This window comes from Onychomys torridus, chromosome 21 (genome assembly GCF_903995425.1).
Source record: "Onychomys torridus chromosome 21, mOncTor1.1, whole genome shotgun sequence".
NCBI lineage: Eukaryota > Metazoa > Chordata > Mammalia > Rodentia > Cricetidae > Onychomys > Onychomys torridus.
Window position 1 is genome coordinate 42262242 of NC_050463.1, and position 23653 is coordinate 42285894.

Consider the following 23653-nt stretch of genomic DNA (forward strand, 5'->3'; position numbering starts at 1 on the left):
CAACCTGGGGGGTCTGCAGGACACACACACACACACACACACACACACACACACACTACCATCAGGGGCTCTGACTCACACAACCTGTTTGGCACAGCTCTGTCCTCTGGGTTTCCGGGATCTCCCTGTCCTTAATGCACAAAGCCTCCATGGCAGATGTTTTAAAAGCAATGATCCGGTGACAATGATAGTTGAAGCTACTTTCTCCTTACACCGGAGAATTTGAGACTTACTCTTTAGAAGACCGTTGCATTTCATAGGCTAAACATTTGGAAAGACTTTTTTTAGGGAATCTGATCCAATAACTCCGGCCCTTAAGGCTGGGTGTGTGTGGCTAGGATAGTCAAGATAGGAAGGTGTGAGAACAAGCAGGGTTCGTAAACCAAAGTAACTTGACAGCGGGGGGGGGGGGGGGGAAGGCGCTAGGGCTTTGGGGTGATCCCGCGTGGGCACACTACTGTCAGTGTGGGTGTATGTCAGCGGCTTGCGGGGATTGTGTCTTTGGGGGATCTTTTTTGTTGGAAGGGGAAAGGTGGGTATGGAGGAATTCGGGCCTCTTAATGAGTAGCAAGGCAAGTGACCCAGGCCGAGGGACGGCAGGGTTACCATGAGCCGGGAGGGCCAGTGCTCGCTCCTGGGTGCAGCTCCTAGTGCTTACTTAGTCTAGCTAGAAGAAGGGAACCCGGCTGCCGGGTGACAGCGGGGTGGGATTCCCGGGCCAGGGAGGGGCGGGCCGTGGGGCGTGGCGGGGGCGGGGACGGGGGCGTGGCGGGGCGTGGCTGGAAGCCGACTCTCGGGCTGCGGCTGCGGCGGGAGAGGCTCGCACAGCGGCGGAGCGGGCGGCCGAGCGCGAGCAAGGCGGCGGCAGCAGCGGCGGGGCGCTGGGGACAGCGGCGGCGGCGACTCCGGTGAGCGTGGTGCGGGCGGACGGGGCTGGGGCGCGGCAGGGAGCGCGGGTGGGGAGCCGCCGGGAAAGGCGCTGCGGAGCCGCGGGGGCCTCCCCGGCGCCGGGCATGGTGGAGCGGGGCCCGACCATGACCATGGCCCTCCTCGCCTGGCTCGCGATGCCCTACAGCCCTGGGCGAGGGAGGGAGGGAGGGACGGAGGGAGACCGATCGACCGGGTCTTGAACCCTTCCTCTAGATTCCCGAGTCAGAGGTCTGTGCGTCCATTGCTCTCGCGCGCGCCGGGACTCTCTCCTGATGTTATTCCTTTTCCTGACGACTCCCTGCACCCTCAACCACTCCCACCCACCCCCCAGACCCTTCATCCCCAGAGCTATTCTTCGGGAGACCCCAGTCATACCCCTTCGGGTTCCTTTGCGAGCGCCCCTGCTCCCCATCTTTCAGCAGCCCCGAGGCATGGGTGAAGCCTGCCCTGGCCCATGCACACCTGGACCCTTCGGCTGCCACCTGCCACAGAAGTGCTTAGCCAGCAGGCAAACTGCTGTGCCTAGGACCTCGCCTCCGCTGCATTTACTCCCCCTCACACCAGAACTCCTAACTGGGAGTCCAGAAGGAGGAGACTTTTCCAGGCTGGAGCTTCGGGAACAATTTGACCCACTTCCCAAGGCATTGGTCTCAGGCCAGCCATGCTTTTTGGTAGACACACCTGTCTCGTTTGCCAGCTGAGGGACTGACAAGAATGCCCTCTTGTCAAAATGTACCAGCCCATCCTTGAGTCTTTGTCCAAGCTGCTAAACTTTCTGGCCTCTGTCCCCAGAGACAAGGTCCAGGGCCTTTGGCAATTGAAATCTGCTAAAGCCCCACCCTCACCCCCAACCCTCCATTCCTGTGAAGAGCTCCGGAATTCTGTCAGCCATCATTGGAGAGGAAGGGTCCAGTACTGTTAGTACCACGATTCCGGGTTCTGGGCATGATTCTGCTCCATAGAGAACCCCAGGCACAGTCATCAGGCTCCCTCAAGCTGAGTGGTTTCCCTATTAGAAACTTTCCCTGCTCTCCAGTCACCACCTCCACTAGATTGGCCCAGGCCATCTGCACAGTGTTGGGTCCCCAGGGCATAGAAAGCTGGACTGGGACCTGTGCTGGGCAGCAAGAGGACAGTGGCACCTGGCCCGGCCTCCACCTGGGAAGACCAGCCTGTTCCGGTTGTTCACAGTGGGACTGAATTTCATATAACTCCTAGACGGGTTTGAGGGTTTCACGTCAAGAGAGGAGGCAGAACAGGGGCTGTTTTTCCTGCCTGTTTCTGCCAGTCTTGTGTTGCTATGGTGACACTTTTGCCTCTTCCTCCCTCTGACTCTTCTGGGAGCTGGTTTTTATTGGTCTGTTGTCCTGTCTTTTATGGCTCTAATTTCTTCTTTCTACTTGCTCTGAAATAAACAGTCATAAACATGGGCATTGGGCCCAGGCTGGGGGCTGGCAGAACTTCACCCCCTGAGGATGGGGGGTGGGGGGAATGGACCTACCATACTCCTTCCTGCTTTGACTCTGAGGAGGGGACCATAGTAGCATCCCAGGTGGAGTGCATAATTGATAACACACTGCTGAGGGTGCCAAACGCGTGTGGTAGCTCACTGGGGTGCGCTCATGTTCAGGATAGTGTTCTAGGGGAGGGGAAGCCCCCCCCCACACACACATACACACACTTTGTAGATGTGGCAAGTCAACTCAGCAAGTGAGTTGCTTCCCATGGGCTCCTGCTGCTGTGAGCACACAGTCAGCCCTCAGATTTGATAAATGAAGGGATGTCATGGCACTGATATATGGATCTCCTGCCTCCCATTCTGTTGTGCACCCTGCTCTGTCTCCTGGGGGACTTTGGTGCGCACCAGGAAGTTAATTAGAAAGGGTTCCAGGCCCCTAACCCTGGTTGAACCACTGCACCCCAGGGAATGTGATCTGCCTTCCATGCCCTTTGTGCATCCTGAACCCTGAGTGTTGGAGACCCAAGTTGAGAGCGGAGTGAAGCCACTTGTGACTTCCTGTTTTCACTCAGCACTGAGAAGAATTCAGTTTGCATGTGCTCCCAGAGCCTAGATGCAACCGGATGAGTCAAGGACACAGAGCCAGCCCTGAGTGAGGAGTTCCCAGGGAGCTAACCCAGGCCAGAGTATCACCCACTGTCCCCTGTCAGTGACACTCTGTAGTGAAGCTGCTCCTCCCTTTCCTGGTTATTTTTCTGTCCCTTGCATTCTTCTCTCTGACTCCCCTTTGGATGGCAGTGCCCTGGGCTTGTGGGATTAGGGCAGCATGAAAAGACAAGGGCATGAATGGCCGGCCTCACGGTCAGCTGTTGACCTAGAGGAAGTCAGTTAATTCACATGGACCTCACTCTGTCTTTAAAATGGACTTGACAGCATCTTTATGTTTCCTGCTTGATATTGCTTCTTTTTTTAATCATGGGATGGATGAGCCTATCAGGTATATTTTGAATGGTTGGAAGGCTGAAAGACCTTCCCTAGTTTATGTTGGGAGGTCTCAGTTTAAAGAGATGCCTTGAGCCACTACTGGCAGGTTGAAAAAAAAAAAAAGAAAAGGATTTTAAGCCATACTCTCTCAAGACTAGTGGCATTTCCTCAAGTTATTTTATGGCATGTTCATGAAAAACCACATCTTCATTTATACACCTTGTGTTTATGTGTCAAAAACACTGCGGGCATCATGGAGACACTGCTCCCATTTCTCAACAATGTGGTCTGGTGAAGGAGCTAGACATCGGGATAGATTCTTGTCATGTAGTCAGAGGAGTGTTTTGACAAAGGGACAGGTGATGTGGGATCTAGAGGTGGGCTCTTGGTCAGATAATCCCTTAGGGTTGATTCGGGTAGCCTGGGCTTTGTGGCTGAAATGCAGCTACTGTCCCCTTGGGAAGTCTTCATTTAGTCTTCACAGAATGGGATTACTATCCAAGAGAGCCCTCCTTTAGTCCTTTAGTTCTGGCGAGCACACAGCTACGAGGCAGCCCTGAGTGCCTCTGGGAGTTTTGACTCATTCACAGTAGCCTCTGGTTCCTACTTCATCTGGGTTAAAAAGCCTGTCTGTGGTGCCCCAAGAATTCTAAGATTAGGTTTTACAGTGGTCGGAAAGGAGGAGGATGTTGGAATCAGACGTGAGTTGAAGCTCCATTCTGGTGTGCTCTGGCTGAAGAGTCCTGAAAGTGTCTACCTGGCCTCCCCAGCCTCCATTCTTGTGGCAGAAAGACTCCAATACTTACACCTGCCTTCTTTGGGGTTAGATGGTCTTCCATATTTATGGGGTCTGGCATGGGGCCAATCTCACCATAGACTTGCTGTTATTTAGTTGTATTGATTAGAAAAGAGTTCTCTTGTTAGTGGGCCCTTGGGTCCTCTTAGAATCCCAGGAGACGGCTCTCTGGATGGATTCTGGCCCTTGGAGATCTATTCATTATCTACGAAAGTTAAAAATTGCCCACCCTCTAACTGCTAGCACGTCTAGTTAATATTCCAGTTATATGCCGCCAGATAAACCATGTTCTCCACTACTAGGGCAAGTGCCAGTCTCCAACACTTTTTGAAATGCAAACAAACTTCTAGAGTGGCAGGTATGCATTTTTTTTACCTGTGAGAATCCTTGAAAATCAATGTTTGCTTTAAAAAAGAAAAAAACATCCTGGACCTCTCTAGCTGCCCCCTTATTTGATTTTTTTTTTTTTTAAAGCGAGAACATACATGTTTATTTATTTGCTTGTCTCTGTTCTGCAGTTAAAGAAATGGAAGCAAGGAGGTAGAATCACTTGCATAAGTGTTGTCAGCTCCTAAGAGGCAGGGCCAGAATGTAAAACTAAGTCCCGCTTACTCTCTGTGCCATGGCATACAACTTTGTCATTTCCTTGGCTGGTATGTCAGTGACCTAAAATGAGTGTGTTTGGAGAATAGGAGTGGATTTGATTAAGGGAGGAACTAGTCTGTGCTGTAACTCAGACTCATAGTAAATATTTAGAGCGTTTATTAGGGTTTTGCTCTGAGTGCAGCATTAACGGGGCTTTCTGCAGCTGGCTGCAGATTTCTTTCTACACGTGATGGATAGAAGGGGAGTTCGACATGTCTTAGTTAAGAAAAGAAGAGTTGATGGAATTCAAAATAGTTTTGTTAGCACAAGAATCGATTGTTGGTTTGTCATTAAAATAGCCCAAATCATTGGGCAGGCCAGGGTTTTATCACCGGACATATGAATGGAAAACATTACAAGTGTTGCCCTGGGAGGTAGATAGAGAGACAGGCTATGGAGTTCAAATGGTTGGTGACGGGCTTGGGGGCAGGGAGCTTTTCAAAGGTAGAGGTGATGTGGATTGTGTCTGTAGGTACAGCTCGCGTCCAGGAAGAGGAGAGTGAGAAGTAGCTTGAGAATTGTTCTCTAGCCTTCCCCAGCTAAGGTAGAAGCCAGCATTTCCTGAGGAACCCTGCTGCCCCAGCTGCCCTACGTGCTTGTGGAAGACAGGGACCACGTTTCCCAGCAGTCTGCTTACCGGGTCCAGCTGAGCACGGCCGACAGATGCGTTTCTATTTGCAATTATCTCAGGGCCTGAGTCTGGTGTCTGCTTACTTAATGACTTCACTTTCTAATAAAAATTCTGTATGGCATAGATAATTAGATTTTTAAAATGAAACTGGGAAATCGGGTGCCCCAAAGAGTTTAATTGCAGTTTTATGATGGATCAGGCATTAAAAAAAATGGAATCATTCATTCCTACAGCAAATACATACCATGTGGGCCCTTGCCCTTCGCCTGCACTGGGTTGAGAGCATACAGATCAGTATGCAATCATTCCTGCCCTCATGTGGCCCTTACACCCAAGGAAAAAGCATCTGCCTAAGCATGGCCAGAGTCATAAAACAACTATCTAGAGGAAGAGAAAAAGGACCCAGCCCAGCCCACCCTCCTCTTCTATTGAGATGCCATCTGAGGGCATATCAGTTCCCTCTTGAATGCTGAAACATAAAAAGCATGTGCCCAGGAATAAGAGCTGGGTTCAGCAATCAACATGCAGCCTAACTTCCGGGATCAGGGAGGAGCAAGCCCCGGGGTTCTGTATCACCCTCACATATAAGACAGGAAGGGATTTGATGGCTCGAAAGGGCTTTTCCACATCTAGTCTGATGATCTTCAAAACTCTTCATTCATTTTACCCAGTAGCCAGAGGGGAAGGGTGACTTGGTAGCCTTAGTGAGCCAGCTTTGTTGAGAGGGACTGGGGGGAGTCAGACCGAGGAAACACTGTTCCCTCCCAGGAAGGGAGCCATTTTCTAATGGAGTACCCCCCAAATGACTGAAAAGTCAAAGCTAATGAAAGTAGAAAACCAGGGGAGGTCACTGGAGTGGAGCACAGTTAATACCATATTCCATAACTTCCATTAAGGTGAGTGAAGAAGGCTGCTGGTCTCACAGGTGTCTTCTGTTAGGAGGTAATGCTCTTAAAACCTTTTACAGGGAGGCTCCATAAATCTCACTCTTTTTAAATGCACATGATGGGGTTGGGGATTTAGCTCTGTGGTGGAACACTTGCCTAGCAAGCGCAAGGCCCTGGGTTGGGTCCTCAGCTCCAAAGGGGCGGGGGGGGGGGGGGGGGGGGGGGCGACGACCAAAATGCACAGGAGGAGCAAGGAGCAATATACTTAGCCCAGGACCTTTAGGTTCTTTCAAGGCCATTGGTAACTTGGTCTTGGTCCATGCAGGAGCAGTGATGCAGCTGATTCCAAGTCAGCCAAAGGAGAGAGAGAGGCAGTGGACAGGGACATGGTTGGAGAGTCAGAAAATACAGAGAATCTCCTGTCCATGTCATCCGTGCAACCTGGGCTTTGACAAATTCTCATTCTCTCTCTCTCTCTCTCTCTCTCTCTCTCTCTCTCTCTCTCTGAGTCTTCTGTTGCCTTTGGTACTATGTGGGCAACAGCATTTATAGAGCAATAGAAGATCTTGTCAGCAAGATAATACCAATCATTTGATAACCATCTGGGGCAAAGTTCTGAAGAACATGTGCAGCAGATATTAACTCTGCCTTGTGGCTGGGGAAGCTGACATCCAGAGTTATTTATGGGAACTTCCATAATGTTGCCTCACTAGGAAGCTGGCCTAGATGGTGTCTACTCCCATGTAGATTGCCTTCCAGAGCCCACTTTCTCCCCATCGGCCACACTGTAAATAAGAACCACACATATGTGAGGAATGTGGTCCCCATAAGCAAGTGTCTTGGTAAAATATTGACCTCACAAAGGCAGCAATTCCATGCTAGCCAGAGGCGCATCCATACTCTTACACTGAAATAAATCAAATCAAGCTTGTGTTTTAAGTATTTCCCCGTGACTGATGTCTTTCAGGGTGCCCTTTGCTCAGCCTACTTTGTCAGAGGATGCGAGCTGATAGTAATGAGCTGAGCCTGAACTCAGCCTTGTTGAGTGGTGGGTCCCTTCCAGTTGAGGCAGGTACCATGCAATGCATTTTTCATGCTCTTCCCTGGGACAGCTGGTAACCCTGGGAATATAATAGAACTATGTTCTCAGTTTACAGAATGGCAGAGTCAGATGTCCATGAATACCTCTGGTGTCTTTATTCTAGTTTGGCAGGGGGGGGGAATCGGGCATGGGTGGATGGATGAATGGATGATGGATGGATGGATGGATGATGGATGGAGGATGGATGGATGATGGATGGATGGATGATGGATGATGGATGGATGGATGGATGATGGATGATGGATGGATGATGGATGGATGGATGGATGGATGATGATGGATGGATAGGAGATGTTAGAATGATGGGAAGGATGCAGAGGAGAAAGAAAGAGGTGAGAGTGTAAAAGAGAAGAAGTGATAGATTACAGGGGGAGGGAGAGAAGTGGGGAGAGGCAGGAGGACAATCTACAGAGTGATGCCATGTACCTGGGAGTCCTTGAGCATCTTTGAAGCAAACAGAGATGATCTGGAATCTTGGCGTTCCCCTTGGTCAACATTCCTTAAGTCTGTGACGTTTTCCAGTTTGTGCACAGCAGCTGATGATGCTGTGTCTCCTGGATGGTATGAGGGATGTGTGGATTAAATATTTATCAGGTTCTTTTTTTTGCTGGGGGCTTTGAATAGAATTTGCTTGAAAAGTTTTGGCCACCCCTGTCGGTTCCTCTTTGGTGTTCTGATGAGAGCAGCCACAAAACTGCCCCCGCCACCACCCATAGCTGAATCTCCCCTGAAAAGTCCCTTCCCCCAGGCTAGTGTCTCCAGCCAGTGAGCCTGCATCCCCAGCACACACACACACACACACACACACACACACACACACACACACACACACACACACACAGAGCAACCTTGTAGTACTGATGAATCCTCCCAAGGCAAACCAAGACTCAGTCTGTGCACATTTTATTATCAATGTCCTTGCTTACTTTCTTATTCCTCAAAGAGGTCTGTCCCGCCCACCCGCCCCTCTCCCCACCCCATATTGAGATTTCAAACCTGTGCTCTTGAAGACCTTCCCAGGTAATAATAAATGGGGTCAAAAGCAATTTTCTGACATATCCACATCCTCTTATTGTTGAGTCCGAAAATCTGAAACAACTCTGAAGGTAGAATTATTTTTTCCATCACTCTTTTGGAAGCTAGCCCAATTTTATGTGAGACTATTTATAGCTCTTATGGGATAAATGGGCTTTTTTTAGCAGAAAGATGAGTACTTCAGGACCCCCCCCCCCCCCCCGAGTGCACATAATAGGTAGGTAGTTATATATTTTGTTCCCTTCTGCAGTTTATAGAACTCTGAATCTAGAGGCACATCTGGTCTGAGAAAAGCATTTTAGTGAGGGCTGGTGGGCTTTTATTGCAAAATGCCTACAGGAACTGGGCGGCGGTGGCACACACCTTTAATTCCAGCACTTGGGTGGCAGAGCCAGGTGGATCTCTGTGAGTTCCAGGCCAGCCTGGTCTACAGAGTGAGATCCAGGACAGGTACCAAAACTATACAGAGACCCTGTCTCAAAAAAAGAAAAAAAAAAAAGCCTACAGGTTTGGAAAACATAGCCACATGTCCACCCCTGGAGAGAGTGTGGTGTGCTGGTTAGGTTTTTGGCATCTTGACACAAGCTAGTGTCATGTGGGAAGAGGATAGGGAAGCTCAGGTGAGAAAATGTTTCCATCAGATGGACAGGTAGACAATTCTGTAGGGTATTTTCTTGATTAATGATTGATATAGGAAGGACTAGGCACTATGGGTGGTGCTACCCCAGGGCTGGTGGTCCTGGGAGGGATAAGGAAGCAGGCGGAACAATCTAGGAAGCCGTGTTCCTCTATGGTTTCTGCTTTGGTTCCTGACTCTACCTTCTTGTCTTGAGTTCCTACCCTTGACTTTTCTCAATGATCAGCTGTGACTGGGATGTGTAAGCCAAGTAAGCCCTTCCCTCCCCACGTGGCTTTAGTTAGGTCATGGTGTTTATCACAGCATAGAAAGCAAATTAGAAAAGATAGCCGGGTGGTGTTGGTGTTGGTGTTGGTGGTGTTGGTGTTGGTGTTGGTGGTGTTGGTGTTGGTGTTGGTGGTGGCGGCGGCGGCGGCGGCGGCGCACGCCTTTAATCCCAGCACTCACGAGGCAGAGCCAGATGGATCTTTGTGAGTTCGAGGACAGCCTAGTCTACAGAGCAAGATCCAGGAGAGGCACAAAGCTACACAGAGAAATCCTGTCTCGAAAAAAAACAACAACAGCAAAAAAAGAAAAAAGAGAAGATAACGTGGTCACATAGTTCATTTCGTTCTAATCAAAAGCATTGATGGCCACTTTAATATTTTTTCACTTTAAATAATTAGAAATGCATTATGTGAACGTATTATTGTTAGGAATAAAAGACTAACAGCAATTTGTTCAAACGTGGCCTCCAAAAGTTTCAAAAGGACACAGTCATTTTCAAGCAGAACTTTCTTAGAAGTAAAAATATGTTGGAATTTTGTTGTTGTGTTTTTTAACCAAGTGTGGCATTAGGGGAAGACAGAAGGGACTTTTTCAGTCTGACTCATCATTTTAGCCTTGTGAGGAGGAACCAGACTCGAAGTGGGAGCATGGGGAAGTGAAAAGCCCCAAGCAGAGCGTGAGAAGGTCTTGGCTCTCACTTTGGGCTTGCTCTTGACTTACTGAGTGACCTTGGCCTTGCTACTTCCTTTCTCTGCCTCTAGGAATCAAGTTGAAGTAAATGCCCTTTATCTCCTTGAGCCTGGGTGTGGGGACCAGGGTCCCAAAGGACAGGAATCGGAATGAGATGAGGGATGCACTGACTGCCTACGGTCGCCTCCTGTGGCTTCCATTCGGACCATGCAGACTTAAAGGGACACAAGAAGGTCTCCAGTGTGTTGTCTTGGTATCTTCTGGAACTTTCCTTTCCTTTTCTTTTAACAGTGACCTTTCCATGTCTTTCTGGATGCACTTTGTCTCCCCACACCTCCATTGTCATTCCTAGAGACAGTACCATCAAGGGCTTGCTGCCCAGTGGGCCAAGAAGACAGTGACCATAGCCCCAATGTGGCCATTGTCGGTGATTGCCTGGCTTTCTATAATTACAAGTTAAGAACACACTGGGCATTGTGGTGCCACAGAGGGCTGGAACAGTTCCCTGTTAAGGAGTGGAGGATCAGGGCTAGACCTGCCCAAGAAAATGAAAAGATGCAGAGGCTACCCATATAGTCCACATCTGTGTGTGGACCAGGTTCTGAAATGGGAATGTTTAGGCACAGAAATTGTACAAGCAGTGCGCAGGCCACCCCTCACCCCTTCTCTTTCTTGCTTCTGACTTTATGCTTAGTGTGCATTGTAAGTCTGACTTTTGTTTGCCCTGTTGAATGTTGAACCTTATTCCAGGCTCCGTGAGGTATGACAAGTAGTAGTCCTTTGTTCTTTGGGGACCTCCCCTGATCATCTGGAGGAGATTCTCCCTCAGCAGGAACTGTGATAGGATCTCAGGCTATAATATAGTAGGTAGTTTCCACAGTACAAAAATGCCAGTAGGCTCCGGGGTCCTCAAAGCCTTTGCCTGGTATAGACTATTGGGGTCTCAGGGGAATTATAAATAAGGCCCATTTCAGAGTACCATTCTACAGTGTTGGGCTTTATGTGTTACAGAAGCCTCTCTGTGTGTGGGTTTTTTGTTTGTTTGTTTGTTTGTGTGTGTGTGTGTGTGGTGTGGTGTGTTACTCGTACAAGTTTATTTTTTATTTTCTTTCTTTCTTTCTTTTGGTTTTTTGAGACTGGGTTTCTCTGTGTAGTTTTGGTGCCTGTTTTGGATCTCACTCTGTAGACTAGGTTGGCCTCGAACTCACAGAGATCCACTGGCTCTGCTTTCCAAGTGCTGGCATTAAAGACATGTGTCACCACCACCTGGCTTTGTACAAGTTTATTTATTGTTTACTTGTTTAGTGTATGAGTGTATACAAGTTTACTTATTATTTACTTATTTACTGTGTGTATTATTCATATACAAATTTGTTACTTATTTAGTGTGAGTGTGTGTGGATGAGAGAGAGAGAGTGAGAGAGAGAAAGAGGAAGAGTGAGTGAGTGAGTGATATGTGCATGCGCCTGCCATGACACTTGGGTGACGGAGTTGAGAGGAGAACCTATGGGAATTGATTCTCTCCCTCCACCATGTGACTTACAGGGATCAAACTTAGGCCATGAGGCTCAGCAGCAAGAGCCTTGATCCACTGAGTCCTCTCCCTGTGCACATATCATGTGGTATATGTGGGAGGTGGGCAAGTGCAAGTGTGTAGCAAACATATGTTTTCGAGTAGGCCAAATGTGTAGAGGAGTGTGTGATTGTATGGATGTCCTGCAATGAGTGTGTAATCAGTGTGTGGGGGCTATGCTGTGAGTGTGCCTGCCGTGGGATGGGTGTGTGACTGTTTGGGAGGTGAGAGTATGGATGTGCTTTTTGTGTGTGCTGGGGGTGAACATAGCAGTGCATGTTGGTGGGGTGGTTGGAGTGCACATGTTGGGGGCATGTGTGTATTTAATAAGATCTGAGGCAATGCTGCTCCAGGCAAGGCCTTCCTAGGTTTGATAGGCGTGGCTTTGGCTCAAGCCAACCCGTGCCTCTGTGTGGCTTATGAATGGAACTGACCTCTCAAGAGCTCCTGCAGCTGAAGCTGAGGGACCTTCTGGGACCTTTCAGGCACCAGTGACCACAGAAAAAGGCACACTAAGTGGCAGAATGCAGCTAAATCAGGCCTCCTGGGAGACGTCTCTAATCCTTCTGTTAGAGAGACAGACCCTTGTAAAAAGTCATCTAAATGTATTTTTTATATAAAAATTCAAAGCATTTGAATATGGCCATAAAAAATTAAAGAATCTGAAATATAGGTTTTAAAAGAATGGGGGGGGGGAGGTGGTTGGGGATTTATCTCAGTGGTAGAGTGTTTGCCTAGCAAGCGCAAGGCCCTGGGTTCGGTCCTCAGCTCTGAGAAAAAAAAAAAAAAGAATAGGGGACTAAGGATGTGTTCCATTTTGCTTAACATAGACCATTGCCATTGATAGAAGTGGGGAAGAGAGGGAAAAGAGGCTGTTGAGTTGTCTCTCTGCCCTCTGGAGCTTTGACTTGCTCTGTCTTTACCTCCTGCATGTTCTCACAGTCGGGGTGGGTGGGAGGGGTGAGTGGGTAGCAGAGTCTGGACTAGCTGTGAAGGAGAGGGAACAGAGCAAGGATAGACCCGAGCCACACAGTTCTGAACTGGTGGTAATGAAGAGGGAGAGGCTGTGGGCAGAGAAAGGCCTGTGTGGATCCTGACCCAGGTTACTGAGCGTGAGCCGATCTGGCCCCGCCTCAGGAGGTCCACTTCCGCCTCTGAGCCTCAGCTCTTCCACCTTGAAGCTTGGCTAGGCCTGGCCCTGCCCACCAGTCCCAGAGGCTCCTGAGATGGGGTGGGGGAGGGGGGTCGATCTCTCTCTGGCCTGAAGTTATTCTTGTGGAGAGCTTCTTTGTGCAGGGTAGAAGTTGGGGTTCCCTCTGAATGTGAGTGTGGCAATGGATGTCACTATATACCTATCTCCTGTTTGCTTCCCACTTTCACACACTGTGCTGGAGCCCTCTCCTCCCCTTCCTTTCTCCTCTCCCCTCCTCTCCCCTCCTCTCTCCTCCCCTTCCCTTCCTTCCCTCACTGTACTTTCTATAACCTTCTAGTAAGGTAGTAAGTTTTGCAAGTTTATCTGTTAACCTCAAATTCAGGAACTGGTTTGAATAGCCCATGAAAACCAAAATGGCTACAGTGTGCTCCCTATTATGTGGTGTATACATGTGAGGTATTTTTTTTCCCCTAATAATTTTGAGGTTACCCAGACCCAAGATGGCCCCTACCTAAGTTTTCCAAGAATTCTTAAATCTCTTATTGCACTCATGAAAATAAGTTATGTTCTTCAGCAAGCATTAGCTATTAATAAGTGTTAATTGTCTTGCTGGCAGACTTTTGTATATCCTTCTCAGGCAACAGATACTTGCAAGGTACATCTTTAGGCCTCCTTTAAAAATCAAGACCCTGAGCTTAAGAATGCTTTTTTTTTTTCCTTCTGAAATCTCATGAAGACATAGGATCTAAAGTGGGCAGCATGATTAGGGTACAATCTGTCTCTGAGAATTGTCTGCATTGCCATGCCATACAATTCATAATGGTCCTAGGTCACAGAAAGAAAATCCTGTTTTCTGTCCATGGCTAGTCCCTTAAGCTTCAGAAAAAACAAAAACAAAAACAAAAAAAAAAACCTCAGCTTGATTTCTTTGCCTTTTTCCCAAATGGAGTTTCATGGTTCCCCCTACCTTAATGTATGTAAATTTCATGCAAATAGCATCTTCTGTTTGCCATGTGCTTCCAAAGTGCCAGACGCTGCTCTGGAAACTTTCATATGTGTCAAGTAAAGGGAGAAGATGCTGGGTGCTCACTATATAGAGAGCAAAGCGTGGATGCAGAGTGTTGCACTTACTTTAGATGCAGAGTGTTGCACTTACTTTAGATGCAGAGTGTTGCACTTACTTACCGGAAGGCAGATCGCATAGGAAATGCTTTGCTTGTTTTATGCAGGAGCTGTTCATAGAGTATTTGATATTTTGCTCTGGCCTGGAGTGCAAGTACCCTTATTAAAGCCTGGGATTGGGTCCTGATGACTCTTTCACTTCCAAACTCACTGTGCTAGGCTCCCCCAGCTTCTTTCTGTGGTCAGAGCTGGGGCCCTGATTGTGGAGAAAGGCATGCTACCCTTTGGCTTTGTTCATGTTTCATCAGCCCACATGGTGGTTGGCACTATTTTTACTGGCCCAAACTCCTTTCTTTTTAGTTTTATGGCTCACCGTAGACTTGCACATATTTTTTTTTGTTAGCTTCATATTACAGAAGAAGAAACGGTAGAATATGATTTGCCCCAAATCACACAGGAGTTGCATCCTCTTTCCAAGGTACAGTCTTTACCTCAACAGATCCTTAGGGATCTTTATTCTGGAAACCTTCCCTGTTTTCCATCATATTCATCCCCCCATTCATCCATCCACTTGTTTAATAGATATTCATTGAGTATCCATAAGCAGATACTTTCCCGGGGATTAAGCAGTGAGCCAGACAGATGCAAGTCATTGGCTTTGAAGATAACTGTTTTCTGATGGGGAACGATGGTCCATGACACAGAAGGAAGTAAAATGAGGGCGGTAAATTGCCTCAAGAAAAGTAAAGCTGAGATGGGGGTAGAGCAGTGGTTCTCAACCTTCTTAATGCTGCGGCCCTTTAATACAGTTTATGAATCATATGTAAATGTGTTTTCTGATAGCCTTAGGTGGTCCCTGTCAAAGGGCCATTCAGCCCCAGAGGGGGGTCTCAACCCACACGGTGAGAACCACTGGTGTAGAGGGTGAGGCTTGGCTGGGAGGAAGTGTAGTCACTATTTTGAGCAAGGTGGTCAGGGAAGAGCTCACCAGAAGATGGGGACTCTGTGGAGGCCTGAAGGAAGTGAGAAAGCGAACTTCACGGGGGAGAGCCATGGGAAACCATTGTGTGTTGAGCCTCAGCAAATACCAAAGCGGGGACTGAGTGTCCCCAGGCCTGCAGGTAACCACAGCTGAGTGAGTGTGATGGCTTGCAGGTGATGAGGTTGCCAGCCAACCTGTGATTTTAGTACTTCCTGACTCCCTTTGACCAAGAACGTAGACTTCCTCTTTACCGTCTCTGCTTCACTGGTATGTCCAAGACTAGACTGTGCACCCAGAGAGCAAGCCTGGGCTGGTTTGTAATCACATCTCTAGCACACCGTGGCAGCGGCCTGGGGCAGGGGGCGAGTTCAGCTTGTGTGAATACCTCTGCGCCTTTCTCTTTTTCTCAAAGCCAAAAGTCCTAGTTAAAGATGATTTGAAACACGGGAGTTTTGGTGGTGTGCCGTCTCCACACTTTACTTGGCTAGAGTTTGCTTTAAAAAAAAAAAAAAAAAAAAAAAAAAAGCCATCATCAAGCAGGATTGCTGTGGAATGAAGAAGGTGCCAGGGAAGTCTGGAAGTGAAAGTCTCATGTGGAGCGGAACAGGGAGAGTGTTCACTGGAGTCCTGAGGATGAGGAAGAGCCCCCAGGGATTAACAGCACAGGAGGTCCCTGCTGGGGACTGGTGTTTATAAAGTGTGACCACAGGGCAGGATGGTGAAAGCTCTCTAGAAACCCTAAAGTGTGTTAGGATTTCATCCAGGATTCCTCTTCACCAGTGGTGTGACTCAGAGGGTAGCAGGGGAGGAGACCTTTCAAGAAACAAAAGGACCTTCTCTGATGATGGGGCCCTTCTTCTCCCAGATTAGGGCACTAATATCAAAGGGGCCTGAGTTTATTCTCAGGTGGGAATGTAGGTGAGCTGAAGGGGAGGGAAGCAGGCTGTGAAGAGCATCATGGGAGTAAGGGGGCATCTATGCCGTGTGTCCCGCCTTCCTGTGCCTCCCGATCTGAGGCCCGTACCCATAGGGCAGAAAGATGTCCCTAGCAACTTTTGCCAATGGGAACCAGTTAGAAGATAGTGGTGAGTTGAATTTGAAGAGAGAGGATGTCATGACGTTATGGGGAGGCCATTCTAGTGTTTTTACAAAGGGATGACGATCTTGGGACTTCAATCAAAGTGAGTGTGTGTGTGTACACATGTGCACATGTATGAACATGTGTGTTTGTATATCAGTTATTCCATTGCTAGGACATAGACAAGTGAGGAATGGTTTCTGTTGGCTCATGTTTCAGAGGGTTTCAGTCTGTCATGGAGGGACGGCACAACGTTGCAGCTCAGCTCTCGGTGTCAGTGACAGCATGTGGCTATGGCATCACACAAGGCATGCAGACACCCAAGGACTCATCCCCAGTGACCCATCTTCTCTAAATGGGCCATAAGGAACACCGTTTCCCTCACCTCCCCAAGTAGTACCATCTGCTGGGGACTAAGCTTTTGAGACACGAGGGTATGTGGGGTACACTTCAGATTCTAATTACAACAGTGTGTGTGCCCTGAGTCTAAAATGGTAGCGTGTTCACTTATGCATGGGAGGGAGAAAGTAATTCTTGTTTAAGTGGTGGAAGGTTGGCTCAAATAAAATATAAAGGGAAAAGGCAAAGAGTTTTTGTTTGTTGTTTTTGGTTTTGTTTGTTTGTTTTGTTATTTGTTAAATAGCTGTCTTTGAGAGATAAACTAATAGCACATTACCTTAAGGAGCATGGGGGGGGGGCATGAGCGGTAGAGAAGGCTCCACAGTTAAAAGCATACACTGTTCTTGCAGAGGATCCAAGTTTGGTTCCTAGCAAACACACTGGGTGCCTTTCAACTGCCTGGTACTCCAAATCCAGGGGGTCTGGCTTTGTCTGTAGTCACCTGCAGTCAGTTACACATAGCCTCCCCCCACCCCCCCTCACACCCCCCCACACACACTTCCACACTCCCCCACCCCCCTCACACAAAATAAAATAGATCTTGAAGAAGCCTAGGTAGGTTGCATAAGCCCTGGCCTCAGGGAGACAGGATTCTTCTGGGCTCCAACACTTGTGATAAAGAGATTCGATTTTCTGATTCAAGTGTACCTTTCAAGTTTTGAAGTGAAGATGTTTAAAAAAAAAAAAGAATAGACTATTTCTGGTACCTGATATTAAAGAAGGCAAAATTCATTCTGTGTCTGCCAGTGATGCTGTTGCATGGGCGTCCCTCCCCTCCATGCTCCCCTGGGGTTGATCTTCTGTCTTGCTTCCTTCCCTCTGTAGGGTAGAGTAACAAACGCGCTTCGACACAGATTAAAGTTCCGCACAAATTGCAGTGTGTGAATCACATGCCTAATCGGGGACCTCTGCTCACCATGTGATGCCTGGGTTCAGATGAAGTCTTAGCATTTGTTCCAAACTCAATTTCTGTCAACTCCGCTCCCCTTGGTGTGTCTCCAGCTGCCTGTTTGGGCTTTCTCCCAGCCTTCAGCACAACTTTTCCTGATTTATGTTAGTATTTGGTCTCCTTCGTTGAACGTAATGCTTTAATAACACACACATGGGCACACTTAGCTGATTACCAGGAGGTGACTGTTTGATTGTTTTTCTTTAGTTGCTATTACAGTAATGAGGGGGGTGGGGGAGGCTCGGAGGAGGCGGGCCTGGTGCTGCATGGAAACATCATCTGTGGGCAGAAGGGGAGGGTGGTGTTAAAATTCAGCCTAGCCAGGGTTAGCATTTGAAACCAGTGATGGGAACTGTGGTGGGAAACCACATGCAAGGTGCCAGTGCCCCCAGAAATAGCTGTTGAGAACCAAGCTTGCTAGCAGAGAGCTGAACTGCTGCAGAATACCTTCCCTATCTGCTAGCAGGCTGGTTTGGAAGCATGGGATCAGGACGAAGTGGGTCTAAGTTGATGATACAAGCCGGCTCACATACCCTGGATGAATAGGGGCTTTTTGTTGTTGTTTTTTTGTTTTTGTTTTTTTAATCGAAAGTAAAAGGGAAAGGAAAATTAAAGCAAAACAGTGAGTTTTGAATCAACAAGAGGAACAGGAACATTGCATTAGTCACAGGAGTCAGACAGGGCCTGTGAACTTCTGTCCTGCATGAGTATCTCCTTGAAGAGACAGGGAGGCCAATGGTCCTGGTGTCCTGCTGAAATCACACACACTCTATTACCATCCTCCATTCTCATTCCAGGCATGAGGTGGGCATTCTGGGACCCTTTGTCAAGGAGTCTTAGATTACTCCCCATCCTGAGCTCAGGGAGATTTCCCAGGGCCTCAGAGGAGCAGCACCCCTTCATCCCTCCTCTGTGGCCATTCAGCATTGTCGGGGAGAGCCCAGGAGCTGGCCCATTGGGTTGAATGGGATTAGAAGCTCTGTATTTTGACTCTGGTGTCTTTAGTTGCGTGCTTCTTATTCTCTTGCTAGATCACCTGATGCTGGGAAATATCCCAAAGACCAATGAAAACTTTATGGTTTGCTGGGGTTTTAATTATCTGTAGTTTGTACAGGTTTTACTTAGTACAGTTTGAACAGTCTTTTCATTGCACTTAGCTATTAAAATGAGCGTGGGTTTGTTCATCCTGCTTTTAGATCCTTCCTGTTTGATTCATCATCCAGTTGGGCTTTACCTACTGACTCTCAGGTCTTAGGGACCTCACTAGTAGAGTGGACATTGTTCTCTCATCTGTTCCAGTATAGAGATTGTAAACACAAAATAATCTGGGAAAAATGTAGTGTATCAGTCAGTTTTGCTGAGGTAAGAAATAAATCCTCATCTGGGTAGTTTATAGCAACAATTATCTCCCTTATGGTGCATTTCAAAGGCTGTGAGTGGGCTTCTGTGGCTCTTCCCACATTTCTTATTATAGCTGGGACCTGTGCTGAGGGACCAGATGCTTTTTGGAATGTGTCAGGCTCACCGCATGGAGAAGAGTCTGAGGAAGGCACCACACACTTGAGAAGCCTGCAGAGGCTTCTGCTGGGATGCAACATTCTCTGTGCTACTCAAATTCCATTTGCTAGACAAGGCGAATGACCTCGGGTTCTATCAGTTGATACCCTCTCATGGAAGAGTAGATGCTACATGCAAGTCACATGGCAGCCAGTAAAGCTGTGTGATCTTTTGGAGCCGGGAAAACAGTACCGACTAACCCCTACATGGTAAACCCCCACATACAAACCATGTTATATAATATGTGAACAGTATGTTCTTAGTAAGACAGTATTTAATGGCATCCGAGGAACGGAGGCTAGTCTAATGTCAGCATTTCTGAGGGACGTATCTAGACTATAGAAGCTCCAGGATGAAGGAAGCTGTGTTATTTACCCTTAAGTCTTAGGAACCAGTCTTGCATTCTGCCAGGTTAATTAGTAGGTGGTCAATATATCCAAGTTGTTCTGAATAAATCCACGAGATCACAGCTGCTCTTGTATTCTGGAAACCCAGGAAAATCAAACACAGTAGGTCTTCTATATCTACAGATTTGCAGTCTGCAGATCCCACTTGCCACAAATGTAAAAATTTGAAAATAGGTTGCATTATGCCTGATGTATCCCACCTCGGTGTGACCGTTAGACCTAAAGGGTTACAGTTTTGAATGTGGGCTTGTGTTTTTCTTTGTCATTATTTCCTCAGCAATGCATTATGCAGTGAATTATGTAGCATTTACATTGTGTAAGGTATTATAAGGGTGGTTTAAAGTGATTGGAAACATATGTGTAGGTTATATATAAATATTAAGCCATTTTGTAGAAGGATTTGAACATCTGTGAATTTGGGTGTCGGGGGAAGCACATCCCCAGTAGATGCTGAAATATGACTATATAATTATGCTTGCTGCAATCTACTTATGATTAGAAAATTTGACAGGGCATGTATGTCAGCTGTGTGATAGGAAGATACACATGTTTATCAACTTATTCTTTAAATTAAAGGGTAATCCAATTTCTGAAGCATTTAGCCCTGTGCTAGAATTCATCATCATGTCTAAGAATAACAGTGTTGTAAACTTAACTTAGTGTCCCAGCATCTTGATGACCAGCATCCTTAACAGAGACAGGAATCACATAGTGCTTTTGACCACTGTAGCATCTTGTTTGGGGCTGTCCTGAATGCTAAGATTCTTCCTACTTCTTATTGTCACAGTTATACCTTGTCTTTCTGGGGTACAGTGATGACCTCCTCAATTTATAGAAAAGAAAACCAATGTGCCAAAGCTTTAGGGCAGAAAGAAAAGTCTGCCCTTTGGGTATCTTGACAGCTCTCCCTCCTGGGTAGCTTTTCCTCACACAGATAAAGCTACCTGTAGTAATTCTCTGATTCTCTCTGTCTTTGTCTCTGTCTGTCTCTCTCTGAAGGCCCTGAGAAGATCCCTGAATCTGAATTGCTACATTATTTATTTCTGTGGAATGGGAACAGAAAAATAGCATTGCTTGTTGCTATTTTGTGTTATGAGGACAAAGCATTTGGAGCCTGGACATTTGGAGTAGGGGTGGGGAGTGGGGTGAAGGTGCATTGTGTGGGCTTCCTAGTTGGACAGAATTTCTAGTTAATTCCAGTTTGGTTCCTATGTTCTTGGGGGTGGTTTGTAGGGATTTCTTACAGTGAAGCTCATTCACAGAGATCTTATCTCTTTTTGTCCCAGACCTGTAGACTGTGTCTCTTGTGACTGGCCTGGGTCAGCAGTCTATAGAAGCCAGGGTCTCTAATGCCAAGTGTGACTCAGGAACCATGTTATGCCAAGAGCCATCACAGGAGACAAAATGTACAGAATTACATGGAAAACTAACTGTGTAGACCAATGTTCAGCATCCTAAGACTATCCACATGCTAGAAACGCCTTCCCATATCCTCCGAGATGGTGGTATTCTGTCAATCTATTTCTAAGAGCTTGACTAACTCACATCTTGAGAGGCCAGTGTGACCCACAACATGAACTTGAGAACAATGAAATGTCATTCCTCTGTCTATGCTGGCGTGGACTTTCTAGCACATTTAGTTGAAGTTATTTTATCCTGAGCATCTAGAGATTGCAAAATCTACCTCATCATCTCATCTTTTGCTTACCAGAATTAATAGGTATCAGCAAGACCAAAAGAATGCCCATTTGAAATGGTGTGGTCCCTCCCTCTCCAAAAGGAAAAACAGAAAAGAAAACTGGTGTGTGTGTGTATGTGTGTGTGTGTGTGTGTGTGTGTGTGTGTGTGTGTGTGTGTGTGTGTTAGCAGTAAGAAAGAAACTATGGGCCTTACGTGCACATCAGTTGTTTTTAACTTTGGCTAACATTAAGTAAGAGAACTCTCAATGCCCCCCTGCTCCAAAGATATCTGATATGCGGAGAATCCTACATTGTTACCTTGGATCTTCATGATAATCTTGGGAATTAAACTCATTACCATTATTGTCCCTATATTATGGAAGACAGAAAAGGAGCTCATATATGTACATGTATGGCCTAGGCCACACAGCTAGTAACTGAAGGGTACGGGATTTGAACTCTTAGTGTTGAGTGTGTCCAATCCATAGTACATGCTCTTGTCTTTGTATAGGACAGTGGTCAATGGCCTGATGTCCTCTGCATGGTACTAAGGAAATTCATCTCCCAGCTGCACGGGCCACTGTGGCTGAGGAATTATGTTGGGAAAAAAAAAAAAAACCCAAAAAACCAAAACTCTGTAACAGCATTCCTCCTGAGGAAACTGTCAGGAGGGTCTTGGTGACCAGGAGAGGCCCACTATAGACTCCCCTCTCCTTTCCCAGTTACCTGTTGGTGTAAAGAACAAGGGCTGCTCTAGCCTGGCATACTAGTGCGTGGCTTCTTTCTATGGATACCTTATTATCTTCTACCCACAGCTGAGTGTCTACCCCTGATGGCTTCTGAGCATGTGCGGTGGTATCAGGACTGTGGTGTTGGGCTGAGTTCAATCATGCATTTATCTTTTCATTCAGTGAGCAAATATTTATTGAATGCATACTATGTTACTGGCCTCTTGAGTAAAGTAAAACACCTGACCTATCATCTATTTGTCTGTCTGTCTGTCCATCTATTCCAATGTCTATATTGTGTTAGGTAATCATAGGTGCAATGGGAAGATGTAGAAACAGTGGGGTAGGAGTAAAAAGCATTTACACGTTGTTCAGGGAAGACAATTTGATGCCTGGATTTACGTGAAAGAAGCTGGCCAGATTGAACCATATGACTATCTCAAAGGAAAGTGTAGAACATACGAGATAAAAGGAAAAGAAATTAGAGAGATCCTTCCCCATCCAAGGAGAGCTGCAGAAAAGGGCAGAGTATCTGGGGCAGAATTAATACAAACCATCAGAGGTCGTGGGCAAGGTGGAGGTTATACCCCATCTGGAGAACCTCACAGGATGTGTGTTGAACAAGAAGAAAGGAAACGCACACAGAGGACACTTTGTATGCTCAGCTCTGGCCTGGGTTGAATCCCTTTTCATCAATTTTCAAGAGAATCTGCTAGAGGCAGCATATCTGAGGAAGCAGGACTGAAGTGCCCGTCTGTCGTCAGGTAGCTCACCAATGACAAAGCCAGGGTGTGGACAGCCTTGGCTTCAGAGAACAGTCTAGACCTACATCAAACTTACAGAACATATTTTCAGAAGGAAGAGTGTAGCCAATGTAGCTTCTCTGCTTAAAAAAAATACTAGCACATTCTTTGTTACCCAGTATATAGATTTTATCCAGGTCTAGGTATAGTTGTAAATATAGAGATACAGATTAAATAGATGGTAGATAAATAAATAGGTGATAGATGATAATGACAGACGGGGGGGGGGGGGCAGGTTCTTAAGGAACTAACCCATACAGTTACAGGAGCTCAGAAATTCAAAGATCCGCAGTTGGCACACTGGAGAGCCAGGAGAGCTTATGGTCTGGCTCAGGCCTGGATCTGCAAGACTGAGAACCAGGAGAGTTCACAGTGTAATTTCCAGTTCCAGTCCAAGTCCAAATGCATTAGCCCTGTTCTGCTCGGCCTTCAATATAGATGGGAGGAGGCCTACCTAATTGTGGGAGGCCAATGTGCTTTACTTCATGTGTAGATTCAAAGATCTCTCTCTCTCTCTCTCTCTCTCTCTCTCTCTCTCTCTCTCTCTCTCTCACACACACACACACACACACACACACACACACACACACACACGCACACACACTATAATGATGTTTAATCAATATATGGGCATCACCCTTGTGACCCAGGCAACTTGATATATACTATTAACCATGATGGAAAGCATTTTTAAAAAGTATAATAGGATTAAAGAAAGCAGAAATAAGCGCCATCATTTTTCTGGGACTGCTTTGGCCATGCAGGGAGGCCTGAGCCTGTTTGCCCCACAGCCCCATGAACTCCTAGTACTGACTGGCTCCTCTAGATTCCTAAGATTCTTTCTTTGGCTGATGTGAGCACATGCCATTTTCAAGGCAACAGTCAAACTGGCGCCCGAGTCCTCTGATTCCGAACCCTACACCTGTGCACACATGTGGGACACTTCTTGGCTTTCTTTAACCGAAGTGTGTGGGACAACTGTGTAAACCAAAAAGAGGTGAATTTGTCCATTTAGAGGCTCCCAGTTGCCAAACCTAAGTCATTTGTAATCTTTGTTTGTGGTTATGAAATTGCTGGCAAGAAAAAAAAAGTGAAAGAATGCTGGTTCTCATGGATCAGTGCTGCTTGCCTGCCAGCTCCCCTGAAATGTCTGTAAGTTC

At 46.9% G+C, this 23653-nt stretch overlaps 1 protein-coding gene across 1 annotated transcript in view; it reads left to right on the top strand.

Moving 5' to 3' along the window:
* Window positions 1-841: 841 nt before the first annotated feature.
* Window positions 842-23653, top strand: part of Cyria (CYFIP related Rac1 interactor A) — a 114469-nt gene continuing 91657 nt past the window's right edge. The window contains exon 1 of the mRNA XM_036171424.1: window positions 842-908. The gene's annotated coding sequence lies outside the window, so the exon portion shown is untranslated. The remainder of the gene's footprint in view (window positions 909-23653) is intronic.